This window comes from Ochotona curzoniae, unplaced genomic scaffold, assembly GCF_017591425.1.
Source record: "Ochotona curzoniae isolate NIBS_2020 unplaced genomic scaffold, NIBS_Ocur_1.0 contig_43, whole genome shotgun sequence".
Taxonomy (NCBI): Eukaryota; Metazoa; Chordata; class Mammalia; order Lagomorpha; family Ochotonidae; genus Ochotona; species Ochotona curzoniae.
This window is the reverse complement of record NW_024466218.1, coordinates 7680001-7707524: the sequence shown is the minus strand read 5'-3', so window position 1 is coordinate 7707524 and position 27524 is coordinate 7680001. Positions and strand designations below refer to the sequence as shown.

Genomic DNA, 27524 nt, shown 5'->3' with positions numbered 1-27524 from the left:
GGCTGCCTTGCCAGCTCTGCTTGCATCTAAAAGGCCCTAACTGTGTTATCAGGATTTGACTGGCTGGTAATGGTCAATTCATTTGTGTTACCACATTTAGACCTTCCACTAGGCAGGCAATCACAAGTAAGAAGACAGGTCCCACAGAGGCCAGCAGGACAGACTGCTCTCACAGGGCTATGAGGAAGATTCGAGTGAGAAAGCAAGTCTGTCCCCATCATTCCTTGTATCTGGATTAATCAGTCCCTTACATATGGACAGGTGAATGGACTGTGAATGGGTGCACACCCCAAGCCCCAATCAACCCCAGTAGTGAGCTTCAAACTTACTAGGCAAGAATTAGGACAGCTATTAAATCCAGTATCTTCACTTGCCAGAGGAGGAAATAAACCACAGAACAGGTAAGAGAGTCACATGCTAGTTAGTTATTGGCAAAACTATGGCTTGATCCCAAGGATATCAGGTTCCAAGTTCATAGTTCACTAAAAGCAATAACGAAGTCTTTCTCCACCTAAGGGTGCTCACAAATGCCCTTTCCATCAGCCCCGGCATGATAACATAATTTCACAGGTGATCTCTTTCCTAGCCCTCTTTTAAATAAAATATGTATTTATTTGAAAGGCAGTGTGTGTGTGAGAGAGAGAGGGAGATTGAGAGAGAGAGAGGTAGAGAGAGAGAGACTGAGACTTCCTATGTGCTGATTCATTTCCCAAATGCCGACATAATGGCCAGATTTAGCCAGGCTGTAGTCAGGAGTGTGTAGCTGCATCTGGGTCTCCCACATTGATGTAAGGCACCAGGTGCTCAGGCCATTTTTCTATGTTTTCCCAAGCACATCAACAGGGAGTTGGATCACAAGTGGATCAGCCAGGACTCAAGTCAGCATTCATATATGATGCTGTTACAGCTGAAGACTGTGCAAGGCTGAGGTACCAGTAAGCCTAACGCTTGCTTCTTGGTTCAGTCACCTCCTCGAGACTTACCTCCATGACCTTGGAAACAACCAGGCAAGGTAAAAGGACCCACTCTCTCAGCTCCTAAAAACACGGGGTCTCAGAGACCTCAACACATACCCAAGAATTTGTGAAGAAAAAGTGAATATTGAAAAGGTATGTCGAGATTCAAATTCTGAAGCAAAAAAAAAAAAGTTAACTGAGTCATGTTCTAATTTTTATAGGGACAATTTGTACCTATCTTTCAGTAGATGAGAGAGGTGGCACTTGAGAAACGGATCATTAAACAGTAGTGTGAAACCAGGGAAATTAACCAGCTGCTGAGAAAGCCTCCTCTCTTATTCTGGGAAAGGGAGGAGAAGGTGGGGGCAGGAAGCATAGCCCAGGTGAGGCAGGAATAAAGGTGCTGATTTTACCAATAAGGCATTGACAGAGGGTTGTAGACTGTCTTTATACTAACGAGCAGAAAATGTTTGATCAAACAATAATAGTTGCATGTGACAGAGCTTTTTCATGTTTCTGAAATCATAAGACTTCTTTTCTGGAAAAGCGCTAAAGATGGTTCTATTCAACTCCCTGATTTAACATGAAAGGAAACTGAGGAGCTGAAGCTGACACAAGAGAACAGGCTCAGCTCCGTATTTCTGGGTGTGAAGTTGCAATCCACCTTGTGTTCTATCCACTAACCCACATGGCTTGGCTATTCAGCAGGCACAAGGGCACCTAGAGGGCACTCTCTCAAGTCCATCAAGGAAGGACACTGGATAACAGAAGACAGTTTCTCTACCAGGAAAAATCTGTGTGGCAAGGTAGACTTTATAAGATGTAAATTCTAAGTGGCTACCACAGCTGTGGAGGCATTCCACGTGTGTCAACCAGGCCTCAAAAGACAACATGCCCTTAAGAGTAAACACATCTGTAGCATATAACTTTGCTAAAAAAGTCAATGCAGACATGCTGTCGTGTGAACATTCAGTTTGTGGCAAATGGTCCAGGACTTTTGGGAAAGCCATGACAAACATGGAAAGGAAGCTATCATCTGCCAAGTGCCTTCTTGTTTTGAACCAATGTCCTTTTCCTCCTACTTAGAAGTACTCTGTGTTAAGTAACACAGTGACTAGGTCTTGGGTACCATGGAGGGAAAATCTTGACTCTGACAACCCAAAAATCTGTTGAAATCCTAACTTCCCTAGGTTGTAGCATAAGACTTGGCAGGTTGATTAAATCATGATTAGAAACCCCTAAAGGATAGAATTTGCAGCCTTGCAAAGGAAATCTCAGTTAACTATTTGTCCTTCCCACCAAGGAACGGCATAAGTAGATGTTGTCCATGAACCAGGAAGAGGTCCTCACCAGCCTCAGAATCTGTAGGTGCTTTCATATTGAACTTATAGCTTCCAGCACAGTGAAAAATAGATTTCTTTAACTTAGAAAACACTCATCTTATACTATTTCATTGCAGTAACCTGAATGGATTCATACATTGATAGAAAATGAGACCACAGCATCGTGTTACAATTTCCATTTTGTTTGCTTCATCAAACACAAATGCAAAATTCCTAGCTGTTGTTGAATGGAAGAAGAGACAGTCTCCCTTTCGCTTCCATTTCTCATCCCACTTGGGATACTGTAAGAACAAAAAGGCCAGTAGCCAACATGCGGAAAAGTAACATCTCTTGTCTAAGAGTGCCTTGCCAGAGAAAGAGATAAAGCAGGAACAAAGTAACAAATTATATTGTCAGAGAAAATGTGAACTTTTTGATTGGGGATGACATTTATTTTAAGTGTGCAATGACGGCAGGAAATCTGTCAGGGTAAGACATGGCAGAGGTTTCAGCGTTTGTTAAGAGTGTCGTGGGAATTTAACTAAAACTGTTAAAACTGACACTATTGGCTTTTGTTAACACATTAAGCATGGGAAAAGTGCCAGTCAGCATATCCTGCATAGCAGCAGTTCAGTTAAATTATCTGGAAGATGCAGAAAACTGGGTGGAATAATAATGGCTACAGTTCCCAACACGTGGGGAGACAGAGTGGGATGAGGACAGTGTCATTCTGGTATGAATGATGAATGATTCCTTTAAGGAGCAGATCCCTGGGGTGGTTGGGGGTGCTTGGCATAGCGGTTGATGTGCTGCTGGGGACACCAAACCAAATCACTGTTCTTGAGTTTGAGTCCCGGCTCTGTCCCAATTCCAACTTTGTGCGCATCGTGCCCCTGGGAGGCAGCTGGTTTCCTGCCACCCACATGGGAGACTCAGATGGAATTCTGGATTCCTTGTATCAGCCTATCTACAGTGGGCATCTGGCGAGTGAACCAGCCCTTGGGAGATCTCTGCATCTATCTCTGGGTATGTCTCTGTCTTCCATATAAAGTAAATAAGTTAGTTTCTTAAAAACACAAGCCAGAGCTCCAAATAATGAGCATCAGGAGGGGAGGGTGTTTTAACTGGCCTTACCAATACTCCTGATCATGTTTTAGTGGAGGAAACAAACAGCACATACAACTGCTAAGAGCTGTAGAAGAAAATAAACTCTCCATTTGGTTGAAGTGAAATTGAAGGCCTGTCTCAAACATTCTCCTGGAAAACGACCCAATTAGTGCTTCACCACTAGGCTGAGCAACAAACAGCAGATACTTGCCCAGTTGACCCAGTGAGTTGAAATGCATCAACTACAAAGCGTTCCTGCTTCTTCAGGTACCTTCACGTGGACCTATCAATTTGAACCTTGCCTTACCTTATTTCTCTCAAGCAGATCAAAGGAAAGGAAAATGGAATGTTAAGCAATGACCATGACCTCCAGCATGAGAACTAGCCCTTGGAGGACCAAAAGTGTTAGAGTCAAGTGGCAGCTGAAGCTTTATTGAGCCTGGTGTTTTGATTGGAATAGAAGTATTAGTTCTCAGGATCCACTCACTGCTACATTAAAAATGGCACGCTGGCTTCAATGAAATTTTAGGAAAGAAGTTTGGTGTTGAATGTTTGAATAGAAGAGAGAGTGTAGGGCTGCCAATCTGCACTAAAGGATGCAATGGCTTTTTAAATACAATATCACCCATGTGCTTTTTGCAAGACGTTAGGAAATGAAACCCAGGCTGGGAAGCAAGACTTCCCTTAGGGACTATTTCCCCTTCGGGTACAAGAAACTAAGTTGCCCTTCTTGGGTCTTCTACTTCTATAATGAAAGACAAACCTTCAGTTTGGCAAGTGGCTGTGCAGCAAACATCGAGCAGCCTGTGACGGAGTGAAGTCTGTCTGTGGCACTTGTGCTTCAGGACACACTCTTTGTAGTCTGCAGCAGATCCAAGTTTGCTGGCCATCTGACTGGGGGTTTGTTGGTGAGCATCCGGGAGAGTGTTCATCGTCCACAGGTTAAGGTATGTTTAATTTAGAGCTTTTCTTGGTTGCTTGGTCATCTTGTAAATGATTCCTGGATGCTTATATTTTTCAGCCACAGACTCTAATAAGTCTAAATAAAGTAAGCCCCAGTTTTCTAATTACAGTGCTTTGACCCTTTTAAAACACTATCTCCATATGACTGGAGGTGACTAGCCTAACTTTCCAGTGTTCCATGTGCAAGGAAGTTTTCGCTCCTTTCGCGCCTGTCTGGTTTAGCTGATAAAACACAGACACTGAATTAAAGGCAAAAACATAGAAATGTGCTGCCAAGAACTGTCTTTCCACTATGCAAACATCATCTTGTGCAGCTTAAAACACTCAGTGTTGTTCCTAACGGGCTGCTTCCACCATCCTCCCACATCACACCAAAAGGGGAACATATGGAAGGATGAGCTTGGACCAAAAAGATTCTAGTTTTTTTGGCTACGAGAGCAAAACAGTCACAAAAGCACAGCTCCTCTTCAAATAAACCAGACTGACAACGTTTGGACTTTCCCAACCTCATTTCCTAGATCTTGTAAATCCTCTCATCCAACTCTGGCAGTCACCAAACCTAGACAGCTTCACTAGGTACCACAGCTGCATTACTCGATGCATCATTTCTATATTTCCAATTAATTTTTAAAAATAAGGTCAACCAGTTACCATAATCATTATCTACATAAAAAAATACTTCTCATCCCCCCGGTGAAACTGCTTTAAATAAAGTTATTGAAATTGGTTTTATTACTGGTAAACATCAATAGAATAATGGCTAACCCATGGTCTCATTCCTACTCTGATTTCCTTATGTTTGAATTTCTGGGACTTTTTTCCGAAGGAGAACAGTATACTCATGGCAAGGTGGAAGTACTAAGTTTTGGAATGACTAAGTGATGGGACTTTTAGTCCAAAAGCCCAGGAGAGAAGAAAGCTACAGTCAACTGATGGCAGAACTGGCATCTTTTGGAACCAATTCATGATACTTGATTTCATTATCTAGATGTGCATGGGTCCCTTACGCTATCTTCCTTTCCACATGTTATTTTGGCATCTAGGAAAGGTAGAAGAAATAATTATTGATATTACTTTGAATAATTTCTATTCCAAAAACAAAACTCGAGAGATTTAGTTACTTAAGAGAGTCCTGTTTCACATGTATATCTTAGTTCAATATTCAAAAGCAATTCTAATAAACCACTCTAATAGGTCATCTTGATTCAGTTGTAAAATTATTAATCTGCCTACAAACAAAATCATACCTGCTATTGATTGTTCCTATTGATATCAATAGACAAGCAGTACGTGGTACTGACTTTCCCCTGACAATCACTAATGTAACTGGAGAACTCACCAAGATCTGGTTCCTAGAAAACTTTTGAAATAGCACCTCTAGTGTCAATTACTGGGACTCATATTTCATATACATACAAGCCTTGATAATACGGTATTAGAGAGTGGTTTTTCTCCAAAGGTAATTTTATAGTAAATACCATGTTTACAGTTTGTGACATCACAAACATTGCCTTAATAACAATGAACTCCTAAATATAAGTTTAGTATCACATTAGCTGAAAATACAAGATGAGGTAATAACCACCACGTACCAATAGTCTTGCTTTCAGATAGATGTCTGCCTTCAGGATAGAGAGAGCGCAAGAGCGAGAGCCAGAGAGAGAGAGAGAGAAAGCGAGAGAGAGGAAAAACGAAGGAGGTAGGAATTGGGGGTGACCCATGATGAGACAGACTATCTTGTGGATCTTGACAGTGGCTCTAAGGATGATTAAAAGCTAGGATGGTACTGTGTAGATGCCTTTAGTGGTAGTGACTTTGAGCAGTAACCTTCATTATGATCTTTAATATACTTCAGAATAGTCACGTACAATGCAAGGAAATTTCAAAATCTAGACATAGGTTTTCATGATACGTATTTTCCATGAGCATCTTGAAGTATGTTTGTATGCACAGATCTCAAGGTATTTTTTCTGCATCAAAATAAACTAACCTTTTAATTCAAATTTCTGTGAACTTTTGGCAGTATTAAGAGATTAAGTGATATTAAACAGTTTTGTGAATTTTTCATAAATCTTTCCTCAACTCCCCTATGTGAAACAGGCTAAATAACTAGAACAGTAAAGATTTCTGTTATTTTATATATTTATAGTTTTAAAATTTTTCCAATGAGAAAAGGAAAAATAAAATTGAACATTTTCCCCCCAATAAAAAAGATATGAAAAGTTGCCAGAGCTATCTATCATAAATTCAACTATAAAATTTCACATGACCAGAAAAGGCAAAAATATTTAATGAGGCAATTGTTCAATTTGTCCTTTCATTAAGTGATGCAATCAGTTACACCAATACGATGGTAAATATTTTCACGAGTACACGAGCAACCTTCTGGCTGGTTTATAATTACAAGAATAATGCTAACTGAATCCCTTGCTTTGTTTCAATATCCCTTGTTAGTGCCACAGACCTCTCTGCCTCTCTTGTTTTTCTCAAAAGCAATTTAGAAAATGCTTGTATTTTAGACAAAAGGAGAACATTTGGTGAAAGAAAATTCATCATTAGGTATCTAGAGGTTTGTTAATAGAAAAGGCAACTCCCACAGTGTACCCTAGTGCTCAAGCCAGACACACACGCACAGGACCAGCAAGCTGCCTTCACAGTGGGCCAAAAGTCATTATCATAATTTTATATTACATAGACTACATTGAAAATTTAATATATCCCGGCAAAAAGAGACAAAAGACATTTTGCATAATGCTTCTGTGAGCACACTCTCTCTTGCTACTCTTTTAGCCACCCCATGCAGATAATCACACCAGGAAAAAGAAGTTCATTACCTAAGCCAAATCAAAATTAGGCTTTTCTTTTTGATAGGGAACTTCATTAGTAAGCCCTGTCTTATACAGCTGGGAGATTTGATGAATCTATCTTAGAGTAATAATTCAGCACAATCAGCCACAATTTTACTTTAAGTTTTACATCTTTATTAAGAAAAGTAGAAATACAGCTACTGGATACATATACATGGATTTTGAATGAAGTTAAATCATGATGCTAACTGAAGTCACTTAGGAACACTGGAAACATGCCGAAGAGATGGGAAATCCAGGTAAGAAATGCAACACTTTGCCACTTGGTTATATGTGTTCAAGGATTTCAAGGAAAAGAAACAAAACAGAACAACACCCAAGGAAGTAAAGGCTAAAACACTTGAAGTCAAGTCAAGCAAAGGAGGCATTTATTGAAGTTACTCAAATGAAAGCATCTTCACATTTTAGTCAGCCTTTGATTAACAAGAAAACACAGAAGGAAAAAGTCATTTTAAAATTGTTCTTAAGATAAAGGCTGGAGCTCTATTGTCCCGACAGGCTGTCCAAGACACTATCCACTGCCAGTGCTAAGCCTCCGTTTATATCATACAAAATTCAGTTATCCCACAGACATGGAACAAAGAGCTCCATTCTCCCCTTTGTGTGACCCACATATGTACGTGAGCTCACCAGCATGCAAGAGCTCTGCTGGCTGCAGATGACTGTCGGTGGAACTCCTCCAAGTTTGCACCCTTTCATGCTGAAAAGCCCATCTCCGTAGCCCCAGTGGTGGACACAGCTTTCCACATTGTGCTTGATGCTGACCTTGACTTCTGTAACCAGGCTCACGCAGGGCCTCTCTGGCCACTGTCCATTTTGTGTTCTCTTAGCCACGCAGAGCCAGCTAGCCTCCAAGAGAAATAACCGCCCCACTTGGCCACTTCCCTCTGCTGACTGAATTCCGTGAATTTCCCCCAATACCATTATTATCAGTACAATCGAAAGAACAAGAGACCTAAATTTATGAAGGCTAAGACTTTTAGGAAGAGAGAATTTAATTTCCTAATCCTCTTTGGTAGTATTAATCTATATATTCTCTAACTCTCAATAGTTGTAGAGTCTGTGACAAAATACCACTTTGACCAACAAAATAACAACAGAAACCTGTTCTATCAGGTCGTATTAGAAGTCCCTCCTGCTGTATTGGAAGGTAGGAATGCTCAAAGAAACGAATTCCACTTGACTTAGCCATAGTCACTTAGGACAAATGTCCCAAATGACAAAACATGAATTCCAATTTTGTGAGATTGGGGTGACTTTTTCAGGAATGACAAAGTTTTTGGAAGAATCTGATGAGAGAGTTGATAACAACTGACAATCTTATAAAATCTACATTAGTTATTTTCAGAAGCACTGTGAACACTGTGAATTCCATCTTCTCCTTAGATTAGATGTACTTTTTTTTTTTACAAATTAGTAATGCAGTGTATCTTACTCCTTGCTAATGCTTAAGCTCCCCCAAATCTCCACAGTTCCTGGTAACTAGATAGTGGGAATGAAGGTGTGACTCACATTTTAGGATATGACAACATGGGGAAATCTCTAGTTGAGAAGATGATGATGATAGCTCTCATTTATAAAGTTTAAATAATGTACAACTATGGAGCTGAATAATTTTTCCAGAGTTTATTTAAACCTTAAAACAACCCTATCAGATGGCTACAGTTGTTCATTCTTTCTTCCTACTTCCATCTTCTTCCTTCCTTCCTTTTCTCTCTCTCTCTTTCTTTTGCTCCAGTTCATGCAATTAGCATGTGTCATGTGTAGAGCCTTGGCATGGTGTATATTGATGTGACTCAAGTATTCATTTACTTAATCACTGTGCTTTCCAATCCTCCCAAGCAAATGATGAGTAATAACACTTTCAATGAATCAAAAAAGTTATTTAATTATTCCAAATGTCATGCAAGTATAGAGCCCTAAAAAACTAGAAAGGAAGGAAAATCTGCGAAATAAAAGTGTGGATATAATTTATGACCGTTTTTATGAAAAAGAAGAGTATTGGTCACCAAACTAGCTGGTTTTATCAGAAAACTTTCACGTTTGTGACTGTATCTTTGTTGTTAAAATGTGTCGTTTGCTTTTTGCTTGTTTGGTTTTTCTTAATTGGAAAGTCAGATATACAGTGAGGAGAGACAGAGGGGAAGATCTTCTGTTTGATGGTTCACTCCCCAAATGGCTGCAAGATCTTTCTCTCTATCTTTCCTCCTCTCTGTAAATCTGCCTTTCCAATAAAAATAAATAAATCTTTTTTAAAAACCATTATAACTATCTCCTTAACGTTGAAAATGGCATCATGTCATTCTTTCATTCTCCTTCCCCAAAGCAAAAAAAAAAAAAAAAAAAAAAGAGATTGGGTCAGTGAAGCCCAGTTGAAGTACTTTGCCTCATGGGTGACAGACTCACAAACACAGTACATGAAATCAATGGTTCTTTAGTGTTTAGAATTTGTCCTGCTCATGTGACTTTTGACTCATGATATACTGCATTCAGATAATCTCTATAAGTAAATCTTGTCTCCCATTCACAGCTAGAATCTACATTCCTTGAGAGCAGGAGTCAGGGATTATGTGTCTGTATGTGGAACAAAAATGATACTCAAAATATGGCTGGTAAACACGGTGGGGCCAGACTTCACACATATTGTCTAGGATATATAGTTTGTTCTACCTTGGCTTTCTTCTTTTAAATCTTTGGAGGATAACGAGACGAATAAATATGTTAATGCTACAAAGCTACAGGTATACACCATGTCCAGTTAACAAAATGACTGCATAGATAATAATCAAAAGCAAGTCGATTAGCAAATGCCAAAAATAAGACCATGTTGAACAACAAGGTTAATAATTAAGAATCTAAATCAAGTCTTGAGATTTACCTTTCATATTAAGGTGGAATAAAAATCTACAAAGAAATGTATTTTTATCTATCCTAAGCTAGTTTTAGGTTATATGAACCATTTATAGTCATAAAAAACAGACAATTCATCATCACCAAGAAATGAACAAGACATATGTATTAAAACTTGCCTTTACATTGAGTTGCAATTCAATCCAATTTCAGAAAATCCAGTTCAGTTATTTTCTTTTTCAACAGATTTTCCACATGTTATTAGAAGTACACAGTTAACCAGGTTTCATGCAGTAGACAAAATGGCATTGTGGGATTACATTAGTTCGACAGCTGCTTTATGACTATAGCTTCCAGACCAATTTATTTAATATTGATCTTTAAACAAACATCAGTACAAATAAATTTGAGCACTCCAGTCCCGAGATTTTATATCTATAAAAGAGGCCTATATTCAGAGAAGCAGGCCTGCTTGTACTTCTCTTTGATTCTGTTTTCTTTGATCCTACCAGGTATCAAATACATCAATGCCAAATTAAAACAAATCCATCTTCAGATAACACTCTGTTTATAATCTTTCGTGCAGAAAGAATTTTTCTATCAATAACTTCCAGCAAGCGTTTTTACTGATCTTTTTATTGCTTGATTCTGACTACTACACAAGGCAGCAATACCTTGTCCTGACTGACACCTGGCCTCCCTCTACTTGAATGCTCGCTGAAAGGTCTACGTTCCAGCTCCATTTGTAAGTAAGTAGCCTGCTCTGTTTAACAATTCCAATCCAGAGGCACCAAGACCCAACTGCCCCCTGCTGAGAAAATTGCTGCCCAAAGCTAAGGGTTTGGGAGGCCAATCTTGAGACTTTTACGGGACTACAGTTGACCATTTGGAGGACGGGACAGCTGGGTGCTAAATATAAATGGGAAAAAGGACTTAGATAGGGAAATAGATAATGAATCCTGGGATTAAACACTCGATTCAATTAGGCAGGCATATATGAATGTGAGGCATAAATGGACCCAACATAATTATTTGCACAGGACTTATTTATGCCCTTCTTAGTTATACTGATTGAGTACAGACACGAGGCGCACCAGGGGATGGATATTCCTGTGGTCTGAAACTGGGATAAAGTTCAAAGATTTTGGTCACATTTTATTCACATCTGTCATCTGTTTTATGTTCACTGTTTTCCATGTATTATTTGGATCTTTTAAAAAAAATGAAAATGTTTCTTTTCTGTCCCTCCTCTCCTCTCCATCCCTACTTTTCTAATGTTCTTTTAGGTATACAGATTCTGAAAACACAGTAGGTCAATGGACAAGTCCCTGTGGGGAAATGAAAAGCCCTTCAGCAAAACACTCAGGTTTGTAGCCATCCAGCCCAAATCTGTGCTAGCAAAGGCTGGTATGTCCACTGTAAGATAACTGCTTTTTGTGAGTTTTTGGAATTTGAATTTTTTTAATAAAGAAACTTTTATTTTTTCATACATTAAAGCTCAAAAAGGCATTGGAAAGATGTGGCATTTTAATGTTTCACATCAGAAATGAATAAATGATGCAATTATTTAAGACTAGTATTCCTCGGATACTATAATAGCTTGGTGCGACAAATATAGCAACACATCAATTATTGATACAAGCACCAGCTTCTGCTATGTCCCTTTCTAGTGTGCTGACATAAATGAACTTGGAGCTTAAAGCGAATATACAGGAGAAGCAGTACATCTATTGTATCTTCCTAATTTGAAAGGATGCTTCCTTCTTCATCTCACCCTTAAAACGTCACACTCCAGAGACAGATGGAAATGCTCATGTGGTCTGCTCTCCTGTGCCTGGGGAATGGAATGAGGTTTAAGGTGTGGCTTTCCTTGCCCACATGGATGCTGAACCTTAAAGAGAGAAGGCAGCCCCTGCAGAGGGCTGGCAGAGCAGGAGAGGTATAACTTGTAACTTCTAAGACATAAGGATTGGGGCAGCATAGGTGTCTTCCAATCTGTGTGCTATGAGTTAGAGAGAGGATGACTCTTCTCAGAGAATTATTGAGAGGATTAAATGGTAAAGCATTTAAGTCGGCTTTGGTAAACAGAAGATACCAAGCCAATAAACAAGATTCATGCTTTTGCATAACTCATAACTCTCATTATAAGATACATATACAGGCAATGATTCTCTTAAAAGAAGTCCATCTTTTATGGTTAACATATGCTCCCATACTGGCTGATGTTAAAACATGATCTAAGGCTGAATCAGGTGTAAGAGCTGGTTTTATTTCTTGATCCTCCTAATGTATTGTCTACACACTGTTACCTGAATTGTTATAGGCACCACTCTGAGAGATCTGCGTGGCTTTGTATGTTATCTCCCATGCACCTTTCGCTTTCCTGATTCTTAGAATCTCAGGGAGGCAATGAAATGAAGCTATGTCTCTGTTCTGGGTGCTTACTTTATAATTATAGTCCATAAGGAGAGATAAGCCTGTGGTGCCCAAGAGAACCTGCCTCCTGGGTGAACCAAGCATTGGTGATGAAAATTACAGATATTAGCTGTTCTATGGGCAGAAAAAATGACAAGAACAGTGCCTCTAAAGACATCAGACACCAATACTCACTCAACCTTTTCCCTTCTTCCTTCTTTCCTCCCTTCCTTCCTCCCTCCCTCCTTCCTTCCTTCCTTCCTTCCTTCCTTCCTTCCTTCCACGTTTTATCTACTGACTCTGAGCTCTACATCTTCATATTTCCATGTCCAGATGGAAGCCCTGGTATATATTAGATAATGAATAAATGAGCAAGAGGTCCAAAAGGAAAATTCAGAAGAGAAGTGATGATGGTTTTGAAACCAGGACATATGAACAGAGTGTGATGGAAATAGAGGATGCTGATCTTGGAGAAGAACCAAGAAAAAGAACATCAGCTGCAATAAAATACATGAAGGACTTTACAGTAGGCCAAGGATTTCACTCCATGTGGACAAGACCTTCTTAAGCCTTTCCCGCCTCCACGCTTTACAAATGCCCTTCTCTCCTGACTCAGCACTTTCCTTGCCTGGCTCTCCTAGGAATCTGTCCTCATCTCTCAAGAAATCTCTCACAGAACCTTTTGACTCTGGGAGGCATGCTTATCTAGTCACTTCTTCCTTCCCCTAAGAACTGGTGATTTAACACATTATAGTTATTCACATTGTTATGACTACTAGCATGGGTGGAAGTAACCTGGTTATGCTTGCACTCCCAACGCACTGCTAAGTGAATAAATGAATGAATGATTTCTAAGTAGAACCATCTCTTTTCGGAAGGGCTGGCTGGACTACTATGCTGTACTAATCCTGCACCATAATTCACTCACTTAGGGTTTGGTGAGGTATGGGGGAGGAGGTGGTTCAAGCATGCACTTCTAGCTGCATCAGAGTGTGAATTCAGCACGCAGGCTAGTCAGAAAGTCAAAGCTTACATTCAGCACATGCACATGATTCCGAAGTCCAGGACCCAGCTTTAGAGGCTGGGAAAGCACCCGGAATAGGCAACCTCAAAGAGGATTTCACTGGGGGATGCATGTTGCACGATGAGTGACTTCAGAGTAAGATTTAGACAAAGCCCAGTTCCTCCTTGTGGGACATGCGTTGAAGAGCTGATACTCTGCATGCTGTCCATTGCTGATTATTTCTTAGACAGGAGAAACGCTAACACTACCATCCCACTGCCCACACAGTATCAAAGAGCAATAATTCAAAACTTTTATGAGGCAACACTATGACATCTTCTATACATTTTTAAAGCACTTGTCGTCTAGCTATCTCCAAATCTTAAGGGTCTACCTGATTAGCCAGGTCATGCTATTATTGCTAGACAGAGAACTAAGAAAAAAAAATAATTCAAGGGGTGTCTGGAAAATTTTACGTTGTGTTACCATAGTAGAAGAACATGCTGTAACAGAAAACTGATCTGAGTCCAGACAGCTTGCAGTATTGCACCTCTATGTCTGAGATCTGCTGCATATTCTTGGGCAGTGAATTTCAAATCTCCACTCTTCCATGTAGCCTTTGACTGTGTCTGCTACTTTCTTAACAATAAAGGAAACGATGTATCACTAGAGATAAGGTTAAGGCACAATCGGAGGAAGACTATGATGAGATGGAAGTGACCCTTAGTGAAACTGAGCAAAAATACCTCAAAACACGACACAATGCTTAGTTTATCTGCAAGTATCTTAAAATTTAAACTGTGCTTTTATAAAAACCATTATCTACAAGTTGTTACGTAGTCAGATTTGGGGTTTTAAATGTGTATTTTCTGGTCCCCATGCGATAGCCCAGTGGCTAAAGTCCTTACCTTGCATGTGCCAGGATCCCATATGGGTGCAGGTTTTGTGTCCCAACTGCTCAATCTCTCTTCCAGCTCCAGGCGTGTGGCCTTGGAAAGCAGTCGAGGACAGCCCAAAGCCTTGGGACCCTGCACCCTCCCAGGAGACTCTGAGGAGGCTCCTGGCTACTGGCTTCAGATTGGCTCAGCTCCAGCCGTTGCAGCTGCTTTGGGAGTGAACCAGTGGGTGGAAAATCTTTCTCTCTGTCTCTCCTCTCTGTAAAAATCTACCTTTCCAATAAAAATAAGTGAATATTTAAAAAATAAGTATTTTTGTTATGCTCATGAGTGTTTGTTATGTATTTTGATACATGGGTTGATGCCAGTGCTGTCAGAATAGAGAACACTGATTAGTTAGTTTCATGGAATCTACACTAATATTGTAAGTTTGGTCATATTAATGTAAATCCTATTACTATGGTTCTCTAATAAAACTTTTTTTTTCAAAAAGGAAATTACTTCCTGTTCTGTCCATTAAAAATTCTATCCCAAGCAGGACTTATAAAGTCACAGGGAAACCTGCTCCATCCTAGCCGCTCTCCTGTTGTCTTCTGCTACCAAGGATAATGAGGAGCTCAACAACATCGCTTCAGGTCGGAATTAAAAGCCTTTGGCTCATCCCACTCTGATTTTATGGGGTCTGGCTGCTGAGACTTCACAGGACCTTGCTGAAACGACCTGTCTACTTCAACTCCACATGGTCCCAGTCTGGCTGGGTCTTTGGATCAAACCCTTCTCGTGTGGATACAGACAGCGTCTGGGAAACTGTGCTGCAGATGTCTCCACAGAGAATCACAGATGCTGTCAGGACCGAACTTCACACTCGAACATTTGATGCATTTTAAAAAGGGATTCGGCTTCAGATTCAAACAGGCAGATGGATCGTCTAACGCTTCAAAGGCTAGAACAGGATTGAATTTTTTTTCCTTTGTCCCATAACTCATTCCCCCTTTTCTTCTCCCAACACACTTTTGCACAGTGATGAAGTCTTCCCAGTCCTGACACTGAGAACACCAAGCAACAAGCACAGACTCTTTAGCTCCCTTTTACAATCCTGAGTCCTCCCAGTTCTACTATCAACAGTTGGAAGAAATTAGGGATGGACTAAAGGGAGAAGAAGCCAAAGAAATCTTGAAAAGACTAAAGAACCATGAAGAAATGCCTAGTTTTGTATTTTGTCATTCCCCTTTCCAAATTCAAACCTACTCACCTCAATAGTCGATTCCCACTAGCAAACTGACAGTATCACACACTGTAAGAATTGTTGATTTTATTGATTTTTTCAATTGTTCAAGCTAGTTAGGGTAAAACTCGCCAAATCCAAAATGCAATGTTTCTTTCTCCAACTATTAGAGCAGTTCTTAAAGTAGAAATGTACTCTGGCTGCAGCTGCAGATCCCTGCACCAGCTTTAAAGTCACATGGTGGTTTCCTCATTAATTAGTCACCAAGGTATACACAAGTCAGCCCAGTAAACATGGAAGGTGAAGAAAAGACTTTCCCTGGAGATGTGTAGCAACAGGTGCAGATATGAACCATGCATGTGGCCCCTCATGCCCAAATGATGGATATTTCATACTTACATGAAGGCTGAGAGCTTTAAGAAACAGAGGTGGAGGTGAAGTAGCGGGAGCTGAACAGGTGAAAGTGGACTTCAGGAATCTCCATAGGGCCCTGTGTGGTGGCCTAGTGGCTGAAGTCCTGGCCTTGCATGAGCTGGGATCCTATGTGGGCACTGGTTCTAAACCTGGCTGCCCTGCTTCCCATCCAGCTCCCTGCTTGTAGCGTAGGAAAACAGTCAAGGATAGCCCAAAGCCTTGGGATCCTGCACCTGTGTGAGAGACCGGAAGAGGCTCCGGGCTCCTGCCTTTGGATCGGCACAGCTCTGGCCATTGCGGCCACTTGAGAAATGGATCAACAGACGAAGGATCTTGCTCTCTGTCTCTCCTCCTCTCTGTCTATCTGACTTTCCAATAACAATAAATGGTTTTTGTTTTAAAGAAATCTCTATAAATCAATCGGCAAATTCTTACCCCTAACCTGTGGTGTCCACTTCATCCTAAGCCCTACAGGGGAAGAAGGAATTCTATTTGTGCTGTCATCTTTAAATTTAGCAGAACCACTGACACATAACTTAAATAAGCCTCTTGTAAAGAACCCAAATCAGATGGTGTAGGCTTGTCACGTGCAGGAAAGGTGAGGCGAGCAGGGTCTTTAAGCACGAGCATCCACTGTTGAGGCACAGAAGAGGATGCTATCATATAAACCCAGAGGCTGATCTGAAAAATACCTTAGAGGGTTTCTAATATGAAAACGCTTTGGAAACAAGGTGCAAAGAGCATGTCTGGAGCCATGGGTGGGTCATTCCTAAGATCGGTCCATGATGACCCCCAACCCCTGCATTCTACTCTGGGGATTCTACTGCACAATAATCCAAGCCATGTTCTCTATTTCAGAAGAAACATTTCCCCACGATCGCTACTTCCTTAAAGGGGAGGTGCAAAGTTACATATGTGCACACAGACTTAAATACTTTTAAATATTCTAATGAACAAACCACCAAGACTGGACCTGATATAATCCATTCAAATCCTACTTCATTTGTTTTATTTTTTAATAGCCTTTATTTGAGAAGCAGACACACAGAGAAATAGACAGGAAGAACTCCCATCTATTCCTCAAATTTGAGATTTAACTACCCCAAACCATATCATGGCTGGGGCTGGACCAGGTTAAAGCTTAGAACTGGGAACTTGATCCAGGTTTCCCATGAGGTGGCAGGAACTCCACAAATGGAGCCAACAGTGTGCCTTCCAGGGAGTGAACTCAAACATTCCTGCGTGATGTGGAGGGGGTCTAACCACTAGACTATCAGCCAGCTTCCAATCCATTGAAGTCTTGACTTAAAGTTTGCATGTTATTTACAGCCAAAATCTAGGCAAGAGTGCACTGTTCATGTGTTGACTGCTGTAATTTCCAAATGCCAGTGATATCTATCTATCTATCTATCTATCTATCTATCTATCTATCTATCTATCTCTAATATATAGATATGTGTATATATATTACAAACACATATATACATATATAATATATTATATATGTAATATATATTATACAGATATAGATATTTTTGCCTTTCAAATACATATTTGTTTAAAGAAGGCAAGTAGCAAGAAAAGGAAAAATGGTGTAATGAATGTTGAAATGTCTCATAGCGTTCAAAATGTAGATTTCTTGGAAATCAGTAATAAAACAGTAAATGTTATTTTCTAAAGGACATAGAGCATTAGTAAAAATCTTTCTACAATCAGAAATAGAAATTGCTAATAAAAGTGGAAAAAAATCAATCTAATAAAATGCAAAATCAAAAAGAAATTGTTGCTACACAGCAAAGAGATTTTTAAAATTAAAAATCAGTTTTTAAATGATTATTATTTAGTGCGGTGAAGGATATGACAAATGAGTTTTCTCAGTCATATCTGCAGAAATATACATCAGTGCAACATTTCTGACCAGAAACTTCATTTTCTACGAGTGTTAGGAGTGCTCCTCCTGTACCTCCAACCTACAGGAACTGATATTGAGGAGCTAATGACCAGTAATGTCAAGGTTTATAGAATATTCGTTACGGAAGTGTTTAGAGGAATGACATATTGATAACGATTCAAAATGTCCAACTCAGACAATGTCCAAGTGGCATGTTTAAATTAAGATGGACACAAGTGCATGAGGGCGATCCTACAGTCACTATGGCACGGAAACAATCACTCACGCAGTCACTGAGTCTCCCGCTGCTAAGGTCGAATCTGACAACTGTGAGCTGGGAGGCCTTTGGTGAGGCGCCGATCCTACCAGGGCCTTGGTTTTCTCTAATGAACATGGCAATAGGAGTACTTGACTTGTAGAACTAGAACAGGCTGATGAAGTCAATTAATACACTCGACAAACACACAACATTATGGAAATGTGAATTATATATATGAGGTCATTAAAGACTATTTAATGTCATGAGAATATACACATTCTATGCCAATATTTAGTAAGAAAAGCAAAAACAGCTTCAGGTATAACATTGGATGATAAGAACACATACGTTTTTAAAACTCATCTATGCAAGTTCAGGTGTATTTTTATGTATGCCAAAAAATGCTGAAGAAAGAAAATTTTGAAAAAAATATTTCAAAATATTTTAACTTGATGATTAGGATAGAGTTGTAATTAATTTTTCTACCTAAAGGACTTTGAAAAAGTTCATGGAAAATATATATTATGTAAAAACCTCTATGCACTGATTTAAATTTTTCTTACAGCTTCGAAAACAATCTAAATTCCACTTCTATGAACTTTCTGAAGGTATTTTGCTTATATTTTATATGGTTTTAAAATGAACCATCACATAAAAAATACAGATTACTCAAAAAAACAGAAGTAACTTTTCTATATATCTTTAGCCTCTAATTTCCTTTCTTGGTGGGGGGGAGGAATCTCTAGACGAAGAAGAAACATAATAACGTAAGAAATCTAAAACACTAAAAGGGAAACTTCACCAAACAATTTAGAAGAATAAAAAAAATACAATAATGAAACAAGAAGGAAAAAGAAGTGGGGTAGGTGGAATACTGAAAAGTTAAACGAGGGACCAGCTTTCTGGTGCAATGGCCTGTGACCCTGGTGTGTTATAAAAGCACTTGCTGCAGTCCCAGCTGCTCCACTTCCAGTCCTGCTAAGGCACATGGGAAACCAGTGAAAGCTGATCAAAGTGTTGGGCCCTGCCCACCATGCGTAACAGCCGCATGGAGTTCCAGGCTCCTGCTTTCAGCCTGGCCAGCCTTGCTGTTGTGTTGATCTGGGAAGTGAATCCTTGGAAAGAGGATCCACCCTCCCCCCTCTGTCTTAACATCTTTGTCATCCTTTCAAATAAAAAAAAGTAAGAGGGAAAGAGAACAGTTTTCACAAATGACAATTGCCTGTTGTAATAGAAAAGTAAAAAAAAAAAAATTAAATGAGAGAAGGGACTAGTATATATGAGAAGAGCCTGGAGACCAAGAGGAACACACAATGTGGCCACGCAGAATGGCTGACTGTGCTTTTCCCAGGCCTGTCCATCAAGACTGACTGCCGGGTCACCCTGGTCCAGGGGCTTCTGCGCATGGAAACGTGTGCTGCCTCAGCATCCTGTTACAAGAAAATGGTTGGAGGTAACTGAGAGGCCGATCATTATCAATCAAGTTGCACACACTTGCCCTGCCGGGGTATATTCTACAAAGGGAGCACAACGTGCTCTTCCGCCAGGATTTGTTTTTTCTTTCCTCCACAGTAAATTCATTTGCTAAATTTTCAGATTTTTTTCATAACCCCAATGATCCAAGAATATCCTGGGGCAAGGTGAGAAAGAAAATGGGGAATATGATGATAGGCATCTGGTGCTTTGTTATCTCCCTGCACTGGCTGAGAAAACAGGCTAATGAGGGAATGTGTAAAATAAGAGTGCTGCTTTTCGTAGAGGAGAAATGACTTCACATTGAAGAACAAAAAGAAACCAGAGCATTAATATTACTGATGAGGGCCAGCATGTGGCACCTTGTGGTGTAGCCAGTTAAGCCACTGCCCTTGATACTGACACCCCATATAGGTGTGGGTTTGGATCCCAGCTTTTCCACTTCTGATCCAGCTCCCTGCAAAGGTGCCTGGGAAAGCAGCAGAAGATGATCTAAGTCTTTGAGCCCCTGTGCCTACATGGAACACTGGGAATAGGTGCCGGGATCTGACTTTGCACCAGCCCAGCTCTAGCTTTTTGGGGAATGAACCAGCAGGTGAACGATTCTCTCTCTGTCTCTCCTAGTCTCTTTGAAATGCTGTCTTTCAAACAAATTAAAAAATCAATTTAAAAATAATACTGGTGGTTGTAGGGAAGAGGAATTGGATAGCAATGATCAAATAAGTGGCTCACATTTGTGGATAATGCAAGTATTCTAGTTTGATACAGCAGCAATCCTGGGAGTCAGTGCGAAGTCCAGGGTGAACACTGAAGAGAGAAAGAGCTGTAGAAAATTCGACAAGGCTGGGGGGCGGGGTGGCTAAGAGGTATTGAAATAGACCACATCTGTATGCAAAATGTGGAAATTTCATATACAGGTCAACTGCATTTCACATGTTGGTTCAGGACTAGACACGTGGTTTTTTTCCTTTTAGAATCTATTTACATTTTTGAAAGGTAGAGAGAACTAGAGAAAAAGAGGGAGGGAGGGAAGGAGAGAGAGAATGAATATCTTCCATCTGCTGGTTCATTCCCCAAATGTTTGTAATGGCCTGAACTGGGCACAGCTGAGGCCAGGAGCCCCAAACTCCATCCAGGCTCCCATGCGGGTGGCAGGGGCTCAAGTACTTCGGCCATTATCATCTGCAGCTTTCCCAGCATATTAGCAAGGATCTAGATCAGAACTGGAATTAGAGCATCAAGGACTTAAACTGTTGCTCATGCGGGATGCTGGCATTTTAGGTGGCAGTTTAATCAGATGTATGACAATGCTGGGCATTGGAAAAGTGGCCCAGTGACCCTCGTCCTCAGTCTTACCTCTGTAACAGTGCTATGCCGGTGGGTTACGTAACACGATATATGCAAAACACCTAGCTCAGTGCAAGGCACTTTGCAAATAACAGCTGAAAATAAAAGTGTTTCCTAATCCCTGATCCCTACACCAGAAAATACTTAAGGAAATGCTTTGGGGACATGGGACTACTCAGTCCGGGATACATGCAATCATAGGTCAGAGTGGAGTTCTGTGTGTCACAGTCTGAGTTGGCAACAAAAGCCCTGTGTTACTGTCTCACTGCTCAAGGGCAACATTACATGTAAGATGCATGAGGATGGACATTGGGTAAACATTCACTCATCAGAGGTTGATACCTTGCATGAGGTGTATTCCAAGAATCTTGCTTTGGGTTGGCGACCCAGATATATTCCAAGGTGTGTGTGCTTTTTTTTATTATTCTTAATGTCAAGAGCACGGTTACATGGATGAAGAAATGAATGAATGACTGATGTTTGGCCCAGGTCCACGCTGCCTGATTAATTTGAAGCAAATGAGAGAAGAAATCTTAAGAAATCAGTTGCAAGAGTAAACACACTGCAGAGTAGAGATTTGTTCTCATATGTGTACACCATATTACACACAAATACACACACACACACCTCATCATACTTGCTTATCACACTGCTCCATTCACAGGGGCTTTATTTACTACTCCTGTTGTCAGGTGTGGAAGAGCAACTTGCACAGATGACTTCACACATATGTGTTCTCTAGGTTTTGTGTTTTTTGCAGCATTTTGCACACTCCCATTGTGAGAAAAGAAACAGAAATCAAGATTAGAATTCTTTTGATATTTTCCATTGCTCTTCATGTGAAAGGCACAAGCCACAAGCCATAAGCCATAATAGGAATTGGAGATGGCAGTTGGGGAGCTAGCCAATTTTTAGGGGTGTGTGTGGTGTGTTGCTTTCTGCTACAGTTGCTATAGTAGATAATTTGAAATAAAATTCAGCAGGTCCTGATGCTAAATTTTGGAAACCAAACTGAATTTAGGGAGAGCAGAAGTACCAGGCTTCTCTGGGGACCTGGTCTAATACCTCCTGAGGCCGCTGGCTCAGCTGTGGCAAGCTAACAAGGTTACCTTGAAGCAGATGCAGTTGTTAATACAGATGTGGCATGGGACCTCCTGAGGCAGGTCACAGTCAGGATGGCTCATGATACTATGCAATACACTCATTATGAAAGCTTGTGACGAGACCACCTCAAACTAGAGGCATTGTGGTGTGTCACACTCCCTTTGTCTGCTTTGCCCTTGGTTCACCTGATGGGAGGCAGGATGGTGGATAATATCCTAGTCTTTCTCTCTCTCTCTCTCTGTCACACACACACACACACACACACACACACACACACACACACACACATATACACACAGAGCAATTGACACAGTAAATCTGGGAAAGTTTTTCTTCAACACAAAAGGATTTTAAATTGTACTAAGGCAATTAAAGTTATTTGGGAATGATGTATAGAAAATGTCATAGAAATCGAGTGTGACAGCTGGTGCTGGGGTCCAGAAAGTAGAAATGCCACTATTTATGGACACAATGAAGGGAAATGGTTTTTGGCAGCTGATCTCAAGGTTCATGGTGTGTGGTGAAATGGCGAATATTGTGGATGAAGGCTGATTATGAATAAAATGCTACATTTCTTCAATCCTTCCCACTAGTCACAGTTTAAAATAATGCTATGGAGAAGATAGATGTAAACTACTGGATTTAACCATACTTCATATTCTTTTAAAGAGAGCGAGTTACAAAAATCACAGACCTCCTCGATGAGCTAATCATGTACATGTATACGCACGCGTGCTTGCACACACACACACACACACGCAGCACCAACCAGTAAAGGTATAAGCTGGTGGCTTGAGTTACTGCAGCAAAGCACAGAGGAATGTATGCAGAGTAGGTTAAACACTGAAAAAGGCAATTTGCTTAATATTTCCGAATGAGTAAGGTGCTGCTATCTTATGTATACTAATGTTCTGATTTCTCGCCCTAAAAGACAGGGCGACTCCTGAAATTCCCCATCCACTTCGTTAGCCAGGACGACGGGTTACAACACGATCGGCAGCAGCTCCTGCACACATGGGAACTGTCTTCCATGGGACTTTTAAACTTCCAGGTCCTCGGGGAAGTGGGGGGTGTGGGATAGAAAATTAAATGTCCTCCGTGACTCACGGTTTCCCGGAGGGAACTCTATTGCTTGGGTCATCTTTCGGCTGATCTGAACCAGTTCCCTTCTTCTGTAAGTGATCGTGAGGGGAAGAACCTATTAGGTGTTTCCATTTGATGCTCAATATCACAACCACCAGCTTCCGTGAGCTTAGAACTGACGGAGAAAAGGCCCTAACACTCCTACACAAAGATACCTATCATGGTAAGGCAGTTATGAAGACCTACAAAGGATAAGCCTCAATCAAACTAAAGATACAAAAGTAAGTTAAGAAACAAGGCTAAATAACAAAGATACAAAAGTGAAGGGGGATTTCCAATATATTATTAAAATGCATGGATATGAGGGCCTTTGCTAATTCAGAAGACAAAGCTTCCAAACAACTTCTGTATGACCACATCTATGAGTGATATCCAAGCTACTCATGGAAAATGTGTATACATGAATTTCAAATTTTTGCTACAGCATGATAAATTTATCTTTTAATTCCATTTCCACAGTTTTTTCAACTGACTTTTATTGTGCATTCCATGAGCCAGAGGTAAATATGACCGTAAAAGTCTTTGTCTTTTTATTCATTAAGCCCATGAATCAATCATCCATGCATCAAGCGTCTCCAGCATTGTTAAATGTTTTCTTAAAATAATAATAATAATAATAATAATAATTTCTAGGGAGTATAAAGCAGGTTCAACAGGGCCTGGACAGTGGGACGCACAGTCTGTCACCTGATCTAAGAATGCAATGAAGGTGACTGTCAGGCTGCTTCAGTGCACCAACAACATCCGCGCCCAGCCTGGGTGTGGGTTGGGGATTGAATGTGCCTCCTGGAAAGGAAGGGAGAAGTTACGGAGATAGAGTCGATTCTCCCCACACTGGGAGAATTTACATCACGGAACAAGAGCCAGACGACTTAGAGCTACTTCCTTTATAGTGAGCATCAGCTCAGACTTCTGGTGTGTCACTAAAAAGACCTGGTATGGTGTCACACGCCGAGACCTGAATCAGTTGTAAGATGTTTATTACTTTTTTCATTATTAAAGATCAAAATAATAAAACAGCACTTGTGCATATATATATTTTATATATATATTAATATATATATTTTTTCAATTGCCTATCTCCATTTTACTCATGCTTCAGTGATAAGAAGCAGCTATATTTCAGGATTACCCAGCTAGTTAGTAGCTGAGTTAGCTCTAAACTGCTTGCTTTCTAGTCAGTGATCCATGGTTTATATACCTTAAGTCCTACAGCTTTGATTGATTTTAAATGACCAAAGTTAGTGTAATCAATAATATCAGAGGAAAAAAAAATACAGCCTAGTAAAAGATGCATCAAGGATCCACATGCATATGTTCCATGCAATGCAACTATGCCGGCATCACAGAGTGCTGTGGTCTCATGGACCACACGGGCAACTTGCCTTGCAGCTCAATAAACAGAGAGTGGTATTCTTTAGGACAAAGGTGGTCCAGCGATTTAAAAAGTTGCTGGATATACTAACAAGAATTAAAATCGGCCTGGTTTATATCAAGCCCCTCTTTAACACCGTCTGATTGGTTTGGTCCGACACCATCCCCTGCAGTGCGTGGAGACAGGCCAGGAGTGTGAGGGCTGCAGAGCAGAGCAGAAAGAAAATCAACTGTGAAATTGGTAATTTTATTGAGTTTCACGGGGGGCTTTGTTGTTAAGACAAAATGCAATTGGAACAGAATGCCCGTGGTAACACCATGTACACAGTGCCCATTTCATGACCAAAGGTAAACTGCCTTTAACCCAAAGTTACATGCGTGCGTACAGCCTTGCTCACACGCGTTCTGCCAGGTGGGAACAGAGGCCGAGCTGATGAAGGATGAGTAATTCTGGGACAGGCATGGGGGTTTGCCAAAAGCCTAGGTGGAAAGTGCGCATGAAGGGGTGGCAGCCATAAGTCTGCCTTCTCCTCCTCAGCCGCTCAGAAGGGTTCTTTCCTGAGGAAGGCCTGCTGGTTTGGGTTTGCAGAAAAAGCTAGCCCTTCACTAGAAATAATAGCAAGGTCCCAGAAGGAGTATGTGAGAAAGACTGGGGCAGAAGGAGAGGACAGACCGAAATGTAATGCCTGAGCAGTTGAAGTCATTTGGTACTCTCAATCCCCCAGGTAAAATAAGAATTAAACATGGCTAACAGGATATTACTCCCAGTTGGAAAAGATGTGCTTGCTGGCGACGTAAAAGTGAAGCTAACAATTGGTATTTGTTCTAGGGTGGTGCTGCCCCATCCCCACCCCCGGAGCCTGAAGTAGGAATGGTTAAATAAAGTACGCTGTGGTGAACCGTGGACACGCAGTAGCAGCTTCTGTGCCTTCCAGGGCTGTCCCTGTGGTGGGTTAATTTGGTTGCAGATGGAAGAAGGGATATTCAAAGAGTCGAGAGAGGGCAGGCTAGCCAAGCCTGGGAGATGAAGCAAAGTGGTACTTGGAAACGGGGACATTTTTCCTTCTCTGGGAAGGGACTGTGGACATAAAGACACATTCTCCAAGACCACACAGCAAGCTACCATTGCAAGAAGCATCGCATTTTTACCCTGCTTTTGCATCAGCTTTGCAAAGAAAGAAACTAGGGAAATCAAAATAGCCCTAAGCGTTATCATGGGTTTCATGCACACGGCATGTGGGCGAGGCAATGCAGGGCACACACCTCAGGAGACCGTTGCCCTCACCCGGGGACCAAGTTGTCACGGTTCGCTTGTCCCCGTACAAGGTAAGCATTTGGGTCAGACTGTGCATGAAAAAGGAAGAAAGGTGGTTTTCTTGCCAGCAGATCATGCTGTTGTCCGTCCCTTTGCCCCCAGGAGGGGGTGCTCAGTTCCTCACACCAAACGCGATAGGAGACAACCAGCTGGCATTGTTCACTCCCATCTATTTTTTGTGTAACATGAATATCACTTATGTCCACCAGTGCCGTGTAAGCGCAGTTCACCTGGCTACGTCCACACTTCCGGAAGACAAAGCAGGGGTATTAATTCATTGTCACTAGAGATAACAAAGCACCTTGACTTCAATGTGGTTCTGGTGCTCTTTCCAAAAGACACAACTCGCCTGTTCTGTGTTGGTGTGTGGCCAAGTGTGGCAGGGCATCTGTACCCACTGGTTTCACTTTGAAGCATGCATTCAGACCGAAGCAGTCTTGAAACACGCCCATATGGTTTTTCACTTGCACTCTATTCTGTGCTGCTTTTCTTTCTTCTTTTTTTTTTTTTTTCAAAATGCAATTAATACGGTTGTGTGTTAAATGATTCAGTGAAAGTAAATCTTTTATATTCAGGTAAGCAATTCAGCCTTGTACGGTTTTATGGGAATTAGATTTTTTTTTGAAGTCTGGGCTGAGCATGCCCATAACTCTGACAGAGCCCTGCAGGCTCTTGTCTTCACCTTCAAATCATAAGACAGAGAAATCAAGCTCCCTCTGTGCTCTCAATTATACCAAAAAACACGGAGCAGAAGTCTTCAGTAATTCAATCCCTGTGGAAGCTTCTTCACACTGTTTGCACTGTTGGAACTGCTGACAGCAGCAATCCCACCATCCCCCCGGTAGACTGTCAAAGTTCCTCGTGCAGTGTGAGCGGCTCTGGGCTGTCCCACGGCTCCTTCTCCGGAGACCCCGGAGCACATGCGTGACTTTTGATGCTTGCTTGATACAGTGGCCGAGAGGCCCAGACACATCACAATGAGCGTTCTCATGCGCTTACAAGGTGCTTTGGACTCCAAGTAATAAGTTCTGTGGCTACATGTGGGCCTGAGTTGGTGTAATTTAATCACAAGTACAGCTGCATAAACACTGGTCCCAGGAATGTCTGCCTGCAATTGGATTCTTTCTTTGAAAACACACTGTAGAAAATTCCTGAGTGCCATTTTCCATATGGTTAATGAGCAAATGTATCATGGCCAGCTTTTAAAAGTAATTTGAATTTATGAGTTGCAGTGATTCTAGCACATGTGCACAAGAAACGGCACATACCCTGAGCTCTTCCTTATCACGCAACGCCATTTCATCTGCCAAATGACACCAAAAAGGACCACTCTGTGTGTCGGGTCGGCTTAAATCATCAGGAACAGCCTATCGTCAAGACTCTAGCAGCTGCCGACCTGTCTTGAGTCTATACCCTGCAGAAGCAGTAACAACACAGAAATCCTATTCGTGTTTTTAAAGTTTCATTTAATAAATATGGGTTTGCGAACAATCTCTCATAAAAGCTTGCTTCGTCTCTGAACTCTGCTGTTAAATTATACTCAAGTTTTTCTATTCTTTTTAATAAGACGGAGGGTAGAGATGTTCCTACAAATCAAACC

General features: G+C 41.0%; 1 protein-coding gene across 3 annotated transcripts in view; it reads right to left on the bottom strand.

Annotated features, from left to right (window-relative positions):
• ZNF521 (zinc finger protein 521) overlaps nucleotides 1–27524 on the bottom strand; it is a 280382-nt gene that overhangs the window by 75411 nt on the left and 177447 nt on the right. The window lies entirely within an intron of this gene.